Source organism: Crocuta crocuta, unplaced genomic scaffold, assembly GCF_008692635.1.
Source record: "Crocuta crocuta isolate KB4526 unplaced genomic scaffold, BGI_CrCroc_1.0 scaffold151, whole genome shotgun sequence".
Taxonomy (NCBI): domain Eukaryota; kingdom Metazoa; phylum Chordata; class Mammalia; order Carnivora; family Hyaenidae; genus Crocuta; species Crocuta crocuta.
In genome coordinates, this window is record NW_027527942.1 from 467,691 (window position 1) to 484,933 (window position 17,243).

General features: G+C 37.5%; 1 long non-coding RNA gene across 1 annotated transcript in view; it reads right to left on the reverse strand.

The window, feature by feature from the left end:
• Positions 1-17,243, reverse strand: part of LOC144221843 (uncharacterized) — a 238,470-nt gene that overhangs the window by 5,398 nt on the left and 215,829 nt on the right. The window contains exon 4 of the long non-coding RNA XR_013332202.1: positions 15,423-15,482. This is a non-coding gene — a long non-coding RNA (uncharacterized LOC144221843). The remainder of the gene's footprint in view (positions 1-15,422; positions 15,483-17,243) is intronic.

Genomic DNA, 17,243 nt, shown 5'->3' on the forward strand with positions numbered 1-17,243 from the left:
AGGTTCCCTAGGCAGTTCAGTGACAATGAAGATGAATCATGTTATAATTTTTTGTAATTAGCATTCATAAAAACAGGAACATCCTTTACGTAGAGTCAACTTTAAAACTCCTCAGATTTAAAGCCTCTAAATAAATCTCTTCCAATTTGTGCCTTATAGTTGAATGCCTATTGTGATTTACCAATTCTAACTCCTGTCAGCCTTGGTACAAAGGATATTTTGCAGAAATGTTAGCTTTGTTATATAAGCTAAATATCACTGTAAGTGGGGTTTGCTGGAGTTAGATCAGATTGTTTTTGTAATAATATAATTTCATTTGTTCTTAGTAGTGCTTGTCAAGGTATTTTACAACTATTTGATCTGATATAAAATAAAGCCCTTATCCTAATCTATATTTGGCTTTGAGAGAACAATTTCTTCACCACGTAGGTAGCATGTAGGTGAATATATATTTCTTATAAATAAGTAACTAGAAGAACACCTATGAAATGTTTTACAAAACTAACTCATTCTTTTTCATAATATTTGGGACTTTTAAATAAAAGGTACCTTGAAAATTCCAGATGTTGCTATTATTATTATATTCATTTAAATTACCAGTAGTCATATATCATATTAATTGCTTTTAATGAGGATAATAAATAAGTACAATAAAAATTAATTGCCCTTCAAAGAATGAGTTGCATTTTGTAATATTTCTGGATAGGTGTGGTTGGAAACACAACTACTTTCTCCAAAAATGCAGTACAAAACATATTTTTGAACAGCACATCAAAATCTCCTGTAAACCAAATACTGTATCTAGACAATGCTCTGCCAGGCATATTTTGGGGTGATATCTTGTGGATGTTTCTGCTAAAAGAGAAACACACAAATACTGTGTTATACTATACTTCACCCAAAAGTTAAAGTGATAATGAAAATAATCAGAAACATAAGCTACAGAGACATGTATGTAATTCCAGGATTTCTATATTAAAGAATCAGTGAGACCCTCCAGATAAAGTCCTAACTACCCACTTAATTTTAAATACACATTTTGGGCAGGGTACAAAATCAACANAAAGATAAGGCAAGTGGAAACCCTGAAAAAAAAAAAATAAATAAATAAATACACATTTTGGACTCCAGCCCTATAAATTCTGATATAATGGCTCCTAAACTGTGTTTTTTGTTTCTTTGTTTCAAGTTTTATTTAAACTCTAGTTAGTTAACATATAGTATAGAATAATATTAGTTTAAGGAGTAGAATTTAGTGATTTATCACTTCCATAAAACACCAGTGCTTATCACAAGTACCCTCCTTAATACCCACCACCCATTTGGCCTACCCCTCTTTATTTTTGGGAGGCACCTCACATGATCCCAGTGAAGGATTTCACAGCCCACTCTATGAAAAACATGACCTGGAAAGACTGAAGTATCAGGCAGGTTGCCAAGATAGAGACTCTAACACGTAGAGGGAGGCTGAAACCTGGTTATCAGAGTCAGATCACAACATCAGGGTTAGGCTGGAAGAGATGTCCTCAAGGTTGGGTTAAAGCTCCATTTTTGTTGATGTCCAAGATCAGATTGGTCTTTTTTTTTTTTTAATGTTTTATTTATTTCTAGGAGAGAGAGAGAGACAGCGTGAGCAGGGGAGGGTCAGAGAGAGAGGGAGTCACAGACTGAAACAGGCTCCAGGCTCTGAGCTGGCAGTCAGCATAGAGCCCGACGCGGGGCTCGAACCCACGAACCGTGAGATCATGACCTAAGTGAAAGTCGGATGCTTAACCGACTAAGCCACCCAGGTGCCCCGCAAGATCAGATTGGTCTTAATGAGTAGGGTAGGGCTGAAGCTATAGACAGTAATGCAAGTGGTCCTGGTTGAAGACAGGAAAAAGTCCAAACAAAAGACAAGCAGTTTCTTCCACATGGTACTTCTCTCACTTCCATCTCCTGGACACTTTGCACCCAAGTGGAATATGGCTCTTCCCTCTCAAATGACCCCAGACTTTGGGTGTGAAAAAGAGCCATTGTCTCTCTTCTTAAACCTGATGGGATAGGATCTGACACAGGAAGATTTTATGAAAAGATGCCAAGTGGAAACAAGGAATGCAGAAGGTAGAACTACCTGGGGCTGGGATTATGGGGACACACCAGATAACTCTCTGGACTTACCAGTAAAGTCGACTTCTACTCTGCCAATGTCACATCTGTGAGTAATACGACTTCCGGGAATTCACTTAAAGGAAGAAGTACGGCTGCGATAGAAGTCAGTGATTTCCAGTTTTGCTGACCATCAAGACCCAAGAAGCATTAAAATTCCTCCCCCAAAGATTCTCATTTCAGTATATTTTGAGTAGAGTTTAAGAATCTGTGTTTTTAAATAGTGTCCCAGGTAGTTCTTATATGCAGCTAGAGATGGTAACCACTATACCAAAACACATCAGAAAGTTAACATATGCCTGAATTCTGTCTTTGTTTGATGAAGAAGTTATAGCTTGCAGATTCTAATAATTAATTCTATGCTTATTAATTACTGCAGCCAAGTGTGCAATTTTCCATGGTGTTAGAAATGTTAGTGTTTTCATAACTTCAGGCATAATTCAAGTTGAATTATTTTAACAAGAGTCCATCACCAATCATTATTTAGCATTTTGTGAGTGTGTTGCTATTTCTGTCTCACCCAATGATCTGAGAAGACAACTACAGCATGACTAAAATTTTAGCATCAGTAAGAGTTTCCAGAAAGGGAACGAACAAGGTCTACAGAAGAACTCAAGATCAAAGGAAAGAACCCCTGGTGGCCCCAAGGCCCAGTAAAAGTGTAATCTTTAGTGAAATGCCAAATTGTAAAGCATAGACATCATATAATGTGTTCCCTTTGGGAATATGAAGCCTTCATTAGAAGGGGGAAAATCAGCATAGAGTGACATAGAGTGAGAAGATAGTGGCAAGGTTGACACCAGTAACGACCACTAGCTTTCTTTACAATTTTTCCTCAATTAAGAGGAGATGGTAAGGCAGAGGGAGAGGGAGACAGTCAGGAAACAGACTTCTGTATTTATGTCTAAAAGAAATAAATGCTAGCCAAGGAAGCTATGTTCTTGAGCTAATTATAAGGGCTGAAGACACAATAAATAATATTTCATTTTCAAAAGGTAAGACATAAAAGCTCACTGAGCAGAGATCTAAAGCAAAGGAGCATCAAATCACTTGATTTTTGGTTACTTTTGGCATAAGCTGTAAAGTCCTATGATTCTTGGAAAAATGATGTAGCACTTGAGAGAAAAGGGTTATAGAAGACTACTGTATTGAGAACAGAATTTCCTCTAAAATTTTCTTTTTTGCTTTCTGGCACCTGATAATTACTTCCTTCCCTCAACCTGATAAACCTATCTATATCCACATGGTTACTACAGGCTTTCCCTAATGGTATAACATTATCCTGCCCCCTAGTTAGCTTTGATTGGCCCTGGGGTGGGCATCTGAGCTGGGCTGAGTAAATCATTCTTCTCTGAGTATTTGGAATGTGGCTTTGGGATTCTTGCTCATTTTAGCCACTTGCTTGAAAAGAAATGATGAATTCCTGAGAAGTGAATACATAAACTACTTCTCGTCACAATGACTAGAAAACAGAGAAATGAAGCTTGCAGTATGAGAGAAGGAAGATGTGGGTATGAAAAGAGAAGCAAGACAAGCAAAAAAATGTCAGTGGCAATATACATCCCTATACTATGTATTCTTCAGGTTTGGACATGCTGTTCTACTTCATGCTAGTCTCTATCAGGCTTTCATTATTGCGAGCAAAAGATCTCTGAACAAAGTCAAGGAAAAATGCCATAGGATTGGTCAAAGAGACCAAAGTCAAATGTCCAGGAAAGAGATGGGACTCTGAAATTACCAGAGAAATGCACTCCTAAACAAAGTGGGCTGAGTAGGGCTGACATCAAATGACAAGTAAAATTGTTACTAGAAAGTAAAAAAGAATAATCAGGGTGAAGCCACTTATGGGGAATCAACACTAAGAAGTTTTGTTACCAGTGGATTGGCCAGACTCTAAAGGCTTCACATAGATATGGTTGATTGAGGTAGGCAAGGTTCAGTATCCACATCTGAAAACCAACATACAACTTCTGACTGGAGCAGAGGAAAATGTGCCATGTTCACTTTTTAGAAGCTCTCGATACCAGTAAAGCAGAAAGAAGAAACTCCCATATAGGATTTATATACTAATCTTTGCTATGGCTGATATCTTTTGATTTATGTACATCTTTTTTATGTACATAAAAATATATTTTGTTGCATCATACATATTAATCTTTTAATGATCTTCATTTGTTAAGATTGAGTTGAGTCTATTTTTGAACATGGTGAGATTTAGTTAGAAGGATAATGAAAGCATAGGAGTCATTAACAGCCTTCTATGGATGGACCTTGAAAATTCAAGGCTGTCAATGACAACACTTGTCTCTGATGGTATATGTCACAGATGGTCCGATTTAATTCTTGTCATGTAAATTTATCTGGTACTAACACCAAAATGGATTATGGCAAAGTTTAACATCAACATGTATTTAATCTTCATTCCTAGAGACTATTGTCATTTTAATCACTATGCTGATGTGCTAAGAATACCTAAGGTGATCAGGTGTAGTGACAAATCAATGAAGTTAATAAAAAATCTAAACTTAAATAAATGGATATTGCTGTTGATGGACAAAAACATCTCTTAGACTTCAAGTGCAGAAGAGTCAGTGGGATAAAGTGTTATTGAACCAAATCATTTCATACTGTCTAAGACTATGTACTTGATCACTAAGTTTACTGAGAAAATATCCTAAGATGATGATATGCTATGGGAGGTTATTTTAGGATGAAAGAGTACTGAATTTAGGTAATGAAGAGTATGGATAAAAATTCTAGTTTTTCAGTCTTACTGAATTCAAGCAGTCAGACTCTCTGAACTTCAATTTCTTTAAATAAGATTATATTATCTTTTCTACCACCCTAAAATGGTACAGTGAGGAAGCCAAGTAACACTGGAGAAAGATTTTTTTGCCAAATAGAGAAACAAATACAAATAAAAGAAGAAAAAAGAAGAGCCACCCCTACTCCCAAAAGGTCTCTATATTTCCAGCTTACAACTAAGACTAAAGCTGCTAGAAAGAATGGAAACAAACAAACAAAACTGGGAATCTACAAATGGCTTCAGAGGTAGACAGAAAAGGAAGGGCTTATGTGATGGCTCCTTCCGATGTGCCAAAATGTCTCCTCTGATTAAAACCAAAATAAGAGAAGAAGGCCTTGTCTTCTTACTTACTAATTCCTCAAGTCTCCAAGATGAAATCTATACCCATTTGTTAAAATGTATTGCCAATGTAAGAAATAACCTTTATTAGTCATTTACAGCTTAGTTTAAATAAGTTAGGATATGTTGTTGAGTGCTTATTGTGCACATGAACATAATTAAGCTACAAGGAGCTACAAAGAATACAATACAGTTCTTGCTTTCAAGGAGCTCACAAGCCCAATGGGAGAATCAAATTCATATGTAAAAATTTGTAATATGCAATACGATTAACTCTATAATAGAAGTGCAACCTTCGGAGAGAACAAGCAGAAGAGAGGCAGAGCTGGGGAAAGCTTTTCTTAGAACAAGCTTTCAAGTTGAAGGTAAGAGAAAGGAACTGGCATGAGGAAATTAGATATTTCAGAAAAGAATCCATAAAATGTAGGACAGTAACAGAAAGAGAAAACAGAGCATTTGCAGGGGTGGGGGAGGGGGGAACATTGCTTTGTCAGTAGTAATATCATTTAGTAACTTGAGGATAAATTCTGGAATATTTGGGTCATAAGCTCTTCCAGAGTTCTTTTCTAGGTTCTATTATTGCCTGCTCAGCTGCAAAAGAAAATAATGGCAAAAGTTTTCAAAAGGAGGGCACGGAAACTGTGGGTCATTGTATTTCTGAAAGCTGAAATTTTTAGATGGAATGAAGAAAGCCAACAGGAAGCCAATGCCTGGCTAGCCAGGAAGGGAGAGGAGCCTAATTTCCAAAACATGGAAGGGCCCTATGTTCTCTGAGGGGTTTCCAATGCCCAGATCTCCTTTTGCTTGAAATTCCCCCAGGTACCTATTGTCACAGCAGGAAAATAATCTTCAAAAATCAAAACATTGTATGCTAATAAACAGCACTGCTTTCTTTTTGGTTGACTATCTTAGAAGAATAACTATCATTTTTCCAAGATGACTTGCAGTTAATTTTCACATCAGGTAAAAGCCACTGACATCATCTGCATTTCACAATTGGTCATATGGAATCCTATTGCTACCACAAACCAGCTAAGATTTCATGGATTTCTCTTTAGTGGCCCAAATGCAAGTGTCCCAATTTCTAGTCTCTTATAATAATTTCCTTGCTGAGTTGCCAGATTTTTATACCTCCTTGCTTTTCAATTTCACATATAATTTTTCTTGGATAAAAGAGAAAGCCCCAGAGGATTTTCCTTGTTCTCTACTGCTTCAAGAAAATAGAATTTTAAAATAGCTATAGTTTGCCCAATGGAGAGAGAGACGAATAACTTACAAACAGTTACAGCACTTCTAAAGATCCTAGCAGTGTATTCATTATTTGTGTTCAAGATTTTAAAAAAATTGCAGAGCAAATAGAACTTACATCCATCTGAGGTAAAACATTTCATTATATTTTATTATCCCCCAATCAATTCCTAAAGCAATGTGTGAATTAAAATGTTTTATCCAGCATTTTCAAGAAACCAATTTAAAATTACACAGCTTATAACAAATTGCCAGAAATATTGCAAGCAGCCATTAATTTACTCCAAACCAATTAAACTCTACATTAATACATGCAGTAATATACATGCACTTGTTCCTAATTTCCTTTTGTAATTAAGCATGGGTACAAGGAATAGCTTCACTTGACAAAGAACTTTAATCCCCTTGTTTGATCTTCCCTTGTCCTCTCTGGCCTCTACTACAAAGTGACAAAGGTCACTTTTTCCACCACTGCCCATCTTATTTCATTTATAAGACCAATTTCTTTTAAATACTCAAATATAGGGGCACCTGTGTGGCTCAGTCAGGTAAGCATCCAACTTCGGCTCAAGTCATGATCTTGTGGTCTGTGAGTTCGAGCCTTACATTGGGCTCTGTGCTGACAGCTTAGAGCCTACAGCCTGCTTCCAATTCTGTGTCTCCCTCTCTCTCTGCCCCTGCCCCACCCACACTCTGTCTCTGTCTCTGTCTCTCTCTTCCTCAAAAGTAAACATTTAAAAAAATTTAAATATTCAAATACACTACATAGTGAGTGTCTAGGTATCCCAAAATTGCCTTATATTTGGGGGACATTCCATTCTTTCACCCACAGAAAGGAACTCCCAGAAGGTTAATGAAAAGTATATATAAATGTTCTAGAATTTAATGTCAACAGTATGGGGAGAACAAATGCAAACTGCTCTAGTTTATAGTCAAGATCGGCATGGATCAGTCAGGGTTCTTCAGAGGATTTGCAAAAGATTGGACGATGCTCACCCACACTGGCAAGGACATTCCACTTTATTGAATCCACTGGTTCAAATGCTAACCTCATCTGAAAGACTGCTACAGACACACCCAGAGATAATGTTTAATTGGTGCACCTCATGGCCAAATTTAAATAAAAATTAACAATCATTAAGTCCACATCTTGTCAACTTGACACTTATGTGCATCTTCTTAAACCATATTTAATCTTCAAATAAAGACAATAACCAAGCCATAATCCCACCTACCATTATACAACTATCTTCTGCACAACCAAAAATTCACAAATTCCTGCCCCAGAAAAGAAGGTAATGTCCTTGATTCATCTGTTCTATTCTTCTTAATATCTCTTTAACATGTTTTCTATTCTCCTTAAATACTATGATTTAGAATCACCAATACTTACTACAATTTTTAAAAAATTAGCAATACTTGAAATGTTATGACATAAAGTTAATATACATTATTTTACATGATAAGGGAATAAGAGAGCAAAGAAAACAAATACACACACACACACATACATACATACATACATACAAATAGATACAAAGAACATACACACACGTCACATAAGTGTTTTCATAGCAAAATAAAGAGGAAATATTCATTGAAATCAGTCTTCATTCCTGTAACTGTTCATATGGTATTTATAACTGGTATTTATAACCATTTTCTTCTACTACTTGTTCTGTATCCTCTGTGCCTTCAAGTACCTCAACTGGTCTTGGTTCTTTACCTGGTAGAGTGACCCTAATCTTTGTTCCTGTAGTCTGAGTCATTAGCAGTCCTGCCTAGATTGGGTGGTTGTAATTTTTCATTGATCTTAATCTGGGACTGGCAAAATTAAGAGATGCCTTAAGGGATATCCTATATCCCAGACATACTCTTCCTTATTGCTGTTTTTGGAATTGCAGCCCAATCTCCTTTTGGTAGTCAGAATCAGTCACCTGAGCCAACCTGTTAATTCCCTCCAAAATTCAGAGAGCCCCAATAGGTACCATGCCTCTTTTGGGGTAGTAAGAGGGTCTGATGCAAAAGCTTACCTTTTGCCTTGGAAGGGATATCTCTACATGCCCACCAAGCGACCCCTAGAAGTTTCACTGAGATAAAAGGCCCATGAATTTTAGTTAGATGTATTTCATGCCCTCTGACATAAAAATGTCTTACAACAAGGCTAGAGCACCTGCTACCTCTTGCTCACTAGTACTTGCTACCTCATGCTATCATCCATGCCATGGACTGGGGTGATTGATATCTTTTGGAAGGGAAAGGAGATCAATATCCCTGCAAACTAAATTATGATGCAAGGTGGCTGAAGAGTTGATGTACCCATGAGATAAGACAATGAAGGTATATTGCTGGCTTTACCAACTGAAAGAAAACTGCTTTGGGCAGACATTATGGACAGAGGTGCAGAAAAAGGCATTTGCCAGCTCAGTAGCTATATATCAGGTATCATGGAATGTGTTAATTTCCTTAAGCAATAAAACCACATCTGGTTAAAGGAACTGCAATCAGAGCGACCATCTGGTTAACTTTCAATAACCCACTGCTCATTCTCCACAATCCACCCGTCTTGTGCATGTCTTCTGCAAAATGGGAGAGCTGAAAGGAGATGTTGTGGGAAACACCACGTCTGCATCCTTCAAGTCCTTATTGGTGGCACTCACCTATGCAATCCTTCCAGGAATGTGGTATTGCTTTTGATTTACTGTTTTGCTAGGGAGGGTCTGTTCTAATGGCTTCCCTTATCCCTTTTTGCTGGGGGCCAGCTCCGGCATGTCCAGGGGTCCCTGAAGGATGGATGGCGAGAGTGAGAGAGCCCCCGAGATTCTTTCTGATCACCAGGCAGGCATCTCTGCTCTGACTGAGGCTCAACTTTATTTTATCATTAAGTGTTTGGGGGATGGCACAGAAGTGTCATTTGCCTTAGACAATGGTTTCTGATAACAAACTTCTTTGATATGTAAGAAATTTCCCAGAACATAGATATGTAGAAGACTCATGCATAACGTTTACAATAGTGATTGAGGTAGGGGATTTAGATGCCTATCCTATGGGGAAGGAAAGCGTCTTTAGCATACCAGACAAAGTTTTCAGCATAAAAAGGGTGAAGTTACTTCTCTGTGGGCAGGGGTCAACAGCTTGTTTATATAAGGTGGAAGTATCAAGAAAAACAGGTCTTTCACAGGTCTTTCACGGAACACCTCTGCTCTCATAACCACAAAAGAAGAAGTTCCTCAATAGGTTCCTTCACAGAGAGCAATCACCATATACAAGGCCAGAAAATGCTCTAAGCAGAAACAAATGGGTGTGGGTGGATATTTGCCCTTAACTCTAAATTAGGCTCTTAGTCTCAGGGCCAGACTCAAGCCCCCTTTATTATGTAAGTCTTGGATCTGCAAGACCCTTAGGAAGAGCCTTTTGACAATCATCTTTGGAAAGGCAAGGACATGCCTTTCCTTATGAGCAATCTGTGTGGGGAATATCGGTCTGATCTGAAATATTGTGAGACCTGGTCAATACCAGCAGCCTCATTTACAACATGAGCCAGTAGTAGCAGAAGGAGATACCAGTTTCCTTGCTGTGACTGCCATCCAGAGAGGCCGGTGGGGTTCCCGGCACCTTTTCACCATGATAGTCCTCACTCTATAGGTCAGGGAACCAGTGTGGAGCTTCTGCCAGCTATTCAGTGTGTCTGTTCCAACTATGCCTTCTAGAACTGGAGAAATATCAGAGTACAGAGTCAGGGATCCACTGGGCCTACTATAAGGTAGACATGAGCTAAAATTCCACTGATCATCTGATATCCAAAAGCTCCAACTCTACCTGGTGGGCTACAGTAATGGTTTTGAGCCTCCTGGAATTAGTTCAGAGCTTTTGTCCAATAATCCCCAAAAGGTCTGATTATTTCCTTCACCAATAGTGGATTGCCCTAGTAAAAGGCCGTAGTTCCTTTTGGGGATGGCTTGGAGAAAGATTAACAGTAAACATTTTCAGTAGTGTATCAGAGTCAAACCTCAAGGGGACCCCGCTTCCCTTTCATTCAAATTTTTCTGGGTATGGGGCGCCTGGGTGGCGGTTAAGCGTCCGACTTTCGCTTGGGTCATGATCTCGTGGTTCCTGGGTTCGAGCCCCGCGTCGGGCTCTGTGCTGACTGCCAGCTCAGAGCCTGGAGCCTGTTTCAGAGTCTGTGACTCTCTCTCTCTCTCTGACCTTCCCCTGCTCATGCTCTCTCTCTCTCCTAGAAAAAAAAACAACAACAAAGTTTTCTGGGTATGGTAACTGGCTGATATCTGGGAATTGACTGAAGGGACATGGCCTTCTGTTCTTATGATTCAGGTTAGACTTGTTTACTTGACCTAGAACTTTCTGCTTGTACGGATCAAGTAAGAATTTAGCAGGCTTTCTATCTCTTTCATTTCTAGAGACATCATGATCAGTTAGCCAGTACCATAAGTCTATGTGAGTCAGACTATTCTGATTGCTGCTTTGACTCTGGTGTCTTACAGTAACCACAACTGCCTTTTTCTGTGATGGTTGAGTGCCACCATTTGTATCCTTCCACCTGGGATCCAATTCGTGACATTGCAGTTAGGTCTCCCAATTCAGTGACTGCAGTGCCCACCTTGAGGTCTAGTGTACAAAGGAGGACAATCACAGAGATTTTCAATGATGTCAGGGCTCCCCTTACAAATTTATTCCTCACAGTACTGCTGAAATGTACGTCTTCTGAATCCTCCTAGTCTGGGTAAGTAAGTATTAAATGATAAATCCACTTTAACATTCTAATCTCTCTAAGCCTTTGGATCCCTTTCTTTACAAGGCCTGTTTGGCATTTCCAACTCACTCATGGAGTCATCTCTTGATCCATGTTTCAGCCAACCAACCAAAAAAACGATTAGAGTCCTTTATAACTCCCTAAATCACAACATTAAATGCAGAATCTTTGCTTAGTGAATGTGTGTCAATATTTACAGCCTGATCCCACTTTCTGTTCCTTCTACCATTGTCCTATATCTTCAGTATCTATGCCCACAGGTTCCTTAGGTTTCTGTCTATATAAATTTGAAAACTCAGGTAGGTGTAATACACCTTCTCATTGGTCACACAGTATACCTCATCTTTGGGGACCTCCTGGGACTTGAATCTAGTTATAGGTATAGAAGCAAAGAGGGGTGCTTGGATGGGTTCTGAGGAGAATCAGCATTGTCATGCATGGCAACTACCTCAAGGGAGGCCATTACAGTTTTCCCAGGCAATGCAGGGTTAATCTGGTCAGTCAGAGGTGGAAAGATGAATACCACTGTGGGTGACAAGGCCAGTACCACTAGAGGTGGGAATGCCACTGTGAGGAGTGAGGGGGTGGGGAGGCCAACTCTGCTGGAGATGGGGAGACTTCTTTTACTGGTAAAGAAGAATTACCAGAATTTAGAAACTCAATGTGCTCAGCTTCAGTAGAGTCTTCACACATGACCTTGTCCCAACTTATGATCCCATACTTGCCCATTCAATGTCCTCACTTCAATAGCAGACACCCTGTGAGGCTGGGAGTTCAAGTTGTGTTATAATTTAGCAAGTCACAGGATGAGGTTTTGCATTGGGTTTTCAGCAGCTTCAGCTCTGTAGCTACAGGTGATAAGAATCTTTCCAGGAATACGTAGTAGCTCTTAAGTCATTTGTGCAGCGCTTGAGCTGGGAATTTAAATCTCTGAACTCATCCTTTTCTTTTACTACTTTGTCAATAATATTAGGAGCAATCAGTCAATGTCATTATATTCATTAATTTTTCAAAAATGTTCCAAAGTACCATATCTTAGGTCACCTAGCTCCCTGTTTCTTATAAGTAAGTGATTTATGCAGATGCTTTGCATATATCTATAAACAATTTACACTGTGGACTATAAGTGCTCTCTCCACTACTGGAAAGAGAGTCATTAGCATCTTTAAACCTAATTAGAGAAACAATTCCATACTCTTGGTATCAAATTTTTTAGTAGTCAATGTTCTTCAGAGAAACAAAAGTCATAGGAGATACCTATCTATCTATCTATCTGTCTAATATATAGATACACCATATCTATCTATAAAACTGTATCTATCTATCTATCTGTCTATTGAAAGAGAGAGAGAGAGAGAGAGATTTATTATGAGGAATTGGCAGGTGCAATTATGGAAGCTGAGAAGTCCTGTGATCTGCCATTTGCAAGCTGGAGGCGCAAGAAACCTGATGGTGTAATTCAGTCTGAGTCCAACTGCCTGAGAACCAGGAGAGCATATGCTGTAAATCCCAGTCTGAGGGCCAGAGGAGATGAGATGAGATATCCCAGATCAAGCAGGGAGGCAGGTAAAAGAGATTAAAAGGGGAAGAATTCCTCCTTCCTTCAGTGTTTTCTCTACTCAGGCCCTCCAGGGATTGGATGCTGCCTACCTACTTTGAGAAGGACAATTCATTTTTCTGAGTCCATTGATTCAAATACTGATCTCATCTGGATATGCCCTCACAGACACAGCCAGATAGTATGTTTAATCTGGGCACCCTGTGGTCAGTCAGGTGGACACATAAAACTAGCTTTCACAAGTTAATATACCATTCTAAGCTTTATATTTTCAATTGCATAAAGTAATTGACCTCCAATTCAGGATTTTTAATATCCTTTTGAAATCTATTGAAATATAAAGATCACCAATTATAGAAGAGCTACCATGTTAATCTTTAATTTCTCATTGCCTTCTAAAAATTCTTGTTTGAGTCAAAACCAAGAATTTTGAAATTCCTACAACAATCAATTTGAGTAAAATTTCTCATCCTAAGGAAGTCTCAGGTACTTAGTAAAGAAAAGGGAAATAATGGTATTAACCTCTTACTATGTCCTGGGCTCTTTAAGTGGATTTACTTTATTAACTTTTACACACACACACACACACACACACACACACACATATGCACAAGTAGGCTCACATACACACAAATTAACTAATAAGAAAAAAAATAACTAATATTTGGAAAGGTTCATAATTTGCCACTGTCAGTTTGGAGCAGAGTTGGAACTCAAACCTAGCTCTAATCCCAAAGCTGTGCTCTTTGCATAATAGAAAACTTCCACCTAACAAAATAACTCTATTTGTGGAATGTTAGTGCCAATACATATATAAACATCTCATATACTTAATTATAAATATTCATTCTACCATGTTTCCACTTGATACTATGCATGAACATTTATGCATATAGACTCTAAAATGTTAAAAGTTGACATCTTTCTAATGGGCTTTCTTGCCAGTGTACTTTAATTTCTTTTAGCATTCCCTAGTAATGGACATTTAAACGGAACTTGGGTTCTTTTCATCATTGATGAGGCATAAGTAAGGTATTCATTCCCTTAGACTTTTATTTCTATTGAGCTATTTCTTTAAGATGTTGTTTTAGTTGTGAAATTTATGAGAATAAAAGATATGAACATCTACATAGCTCTTACTACACACTGACCCTTTTTTCCTCAACCAGATGCACTAATTTAAAATGAAATATTGCTCCTTTTAAAAGGAGACACTGTCAACACTCACGTTATACAATGGGGAGAAGAGCATCAAGCTTCAGGGATTTATCACTCAAATTGTTGTTGTGAATTGCCCTTGAAAAGGATAGTGACAGACCTCCTCCCCTCCCCTGAATTATATTACATCCCAGAGGACTAAAATGGTCATTAATTTTTAATATTATCTCTTCTCAGGGAAGAGCATAATGAATTTTCCTTAGACATTCTTGTAGGATTGAAATCCTAGAAATTCTGGGAAGATTCCAGGGTATCTATAGTGAGTTCTGAAAAATGTTAACCAAGTTCCTGGATGAGAGTATATAACAGAAATAAGAGTAAATATTAAATTACCTACAATATCAATTCCTACCATAATAACGCTTTGCTGTTTAGACAATTTCTTCCCATATGTTTGATCTTGGGTGGGGAAAAACAGATTACACTGGGCTGTGGTTTGTGAGAGACAGAAAACTGTGTGCCAGGGATAAGATTTACACCTCTGTCCTTACTGAAGTTAATAGTTTCATTGGATTAAAAATACATCATCACATTAAAAACTATGTCCCAAAGAAAGTAATATTAAATATCTAACAAGTAAAATATAAAATATGTCAAAATATAAAAGAAGGAAAGTTTAATTATCCTGGACTTGAGTCATCAGGGTAGTATGGCTGAGGTATGGAAATTCCTTTTCAGAGAAGTCATATTTGATAAGTATCAGGAAGTTAAGCCTTCATTGTATTCTGGCCCTTCTCTGGCCTTCCCGTCATCTCTTCAGTGTACTATTTTCAAACCTTTAGGAACCTCCTGCAGATTTTCCTTAAGGAAGGTCAGCCAGGTTCTGGAATCTCATACTTCCCTGGCCATCTCTGGAAGTGGAACCTTTTAGCAACTCAAGAGCAGGGTCTATGCCCTTGATCCTCTACCACTCTGTAACAAAAGATTTCTCCTGCATCAAAACCATCCATGTTTAAAAACCTTGCCCAGTCTAAGTGTGGAAAATAGTAAGCTACAAGGATGGATGGCGAAAGCAGCTATTGATTCAAGTAGACAACTAAGTATAACCATTCGTTCAACAAATACTTATTGAGCATTAACAAGGCATCCAGTACTGGGTACTTAAACACAGTACTGAGATATGAAGGAAAATGTAGTATTTAATTCTGAAAATAAAACAGAAGAGATTCATGCCATTTATCCACAGTAAGTACAAAGAAAATTATTTATTCCAAACCTTTTATCATGAATGTCAAGGAACCAAGATCACCAAAAGTGACTCACTCAATAGGTTGTTAGTATCAAAGCCAAATTTTAGCAGCCAGATCATTTTATTCTTTGCCCATCCATCTTACCCAAGGGTTCCATGAAGATATCATCATCACCTTTCTTTATTGAAACTTCCATCTTCTTCTCTGAAAAAAAAAATGCACAAGTAGGTTTTATCTTTCTTCTTATTATTTTATTCCAAGATTATAAGTTCCTCAAAATCTAATATATATTCTTTAATGAAATGAACTTGAATAAGTAGGTAAACATCTACAATGTTTAACAAGCCACTGTAATAGTTTAAATAATGGCAAAACTACCAAAGCTGTATTGTTCAATAAGAGAGCCGCTGGCCACAATTTAAATTACATAAAATTATTCAGTTCCTCAGTTGCAGTAACTGTATTTCACATGTTCAGTAGCCACATGTAGCCAGTGGCCAACATATTGCACAGTGCAAATATAGAACATTTCCATCATTGCACAAAATTCTATTGCGAAGTACCACATTAAAACAATGAACTCGCTTCCCACCTGGCACTGTAAGGAATGAATTAACTCGCAAAATGCATTTTTTAATACATTCTGCCTCAAGTAATAAGATATTTACATAAGGATATGCAGGGAGAGGGATTTTTACTGAGAACCAGTACAAGAGAGATACAATCATAAAGTGTTCTTCTGCTTCTTCCTTGCAAACTAATGCTTAAATGGCATTCTTTGAATGCTTCGGATGCTCAGAATCTTTCCCTCCATATGACTAGAGTTTGAAATCTTTTCCGCAAGTCCTGTGAAATGGTTTATGTAGAAATAACACTGATATTCACTATAGTATTCATTGTCTTACACATATTAAATATAAAACAAGTAATATGTACTAAAGAAAACACATATGATTACTTAGGAAGGAAAGTTAGTTCCAAGTGGATATTCAAATGAAGAACTGTAAAAGAAAAGATAACACTTTTGACTGAAAATAGTAAATTGGGCACAACCTATTTTCATATGAAAGAATTTTGGAGAAAATCATGGAAGCATAAACATATTTTTATATAACAACATTTATAGTGGCAAAATAATTTTAAAAAGACTTAAATGGGCTTAAGGAAAATATTAACAAAGTAAAATAATCACTTCCATACAAAATGATATTATATAAACATAAAGCGGAGCGGGGGGCGGGGGGTAGGGGGTTGACCAAAACAACTGAAAGTGTAGCCTTCTCCCAAAAAGGAACAATGTGATTCCACACAGGAAAATAAAAAGTGTTCATATACTAACTGTCTGTCCATCTCTGTCTCTGCCTCTCTGTCTCATTCTTTCCTCACCTGTCTTTGTTGACTGTTCATTGCATTACTATTATAACAGGAAATGTACAGTTCATTTTATAAATAAAGACTAGAAAGCATTTTCCCTACCTGGATGTCATTCCAGTGCAGAGTTCCAATAACAAATACATGAATGTATGAGCTAGTGAATACATGTAGAAATAAATATAACTCTCTTTCCAAACACATTTAGAATATAATTATCCTATGGTCATAATTTTGGAACACCTCTACTAGATGAAATAGCGTTACTTTTGAGATTATAACAAACAGATGTATATTTCAGTAGTTCCTAACCTTGCTTAATAGCATAAAAGGGCCAATAAAAAGGGCAAGGCAAGTTGAAAAAGAAATAATGGAACTGAGGATACATGATTTATACTACAGCAATGTGTCAGGATAGTTACAGGACTATTCCCAAAGTTTGAGCTTTAAATGAATTTTTAAAAAAACCATGAAAAGTGAAACTTACATTAATCAATAACGCTAAACATAGCATTTCTGTTAGTCTGGTTATCAGCTTTTAGGATCTCTATTTTTTTTTCAAATATTTACAGTGCAAATTGCAGGCAATAAGTT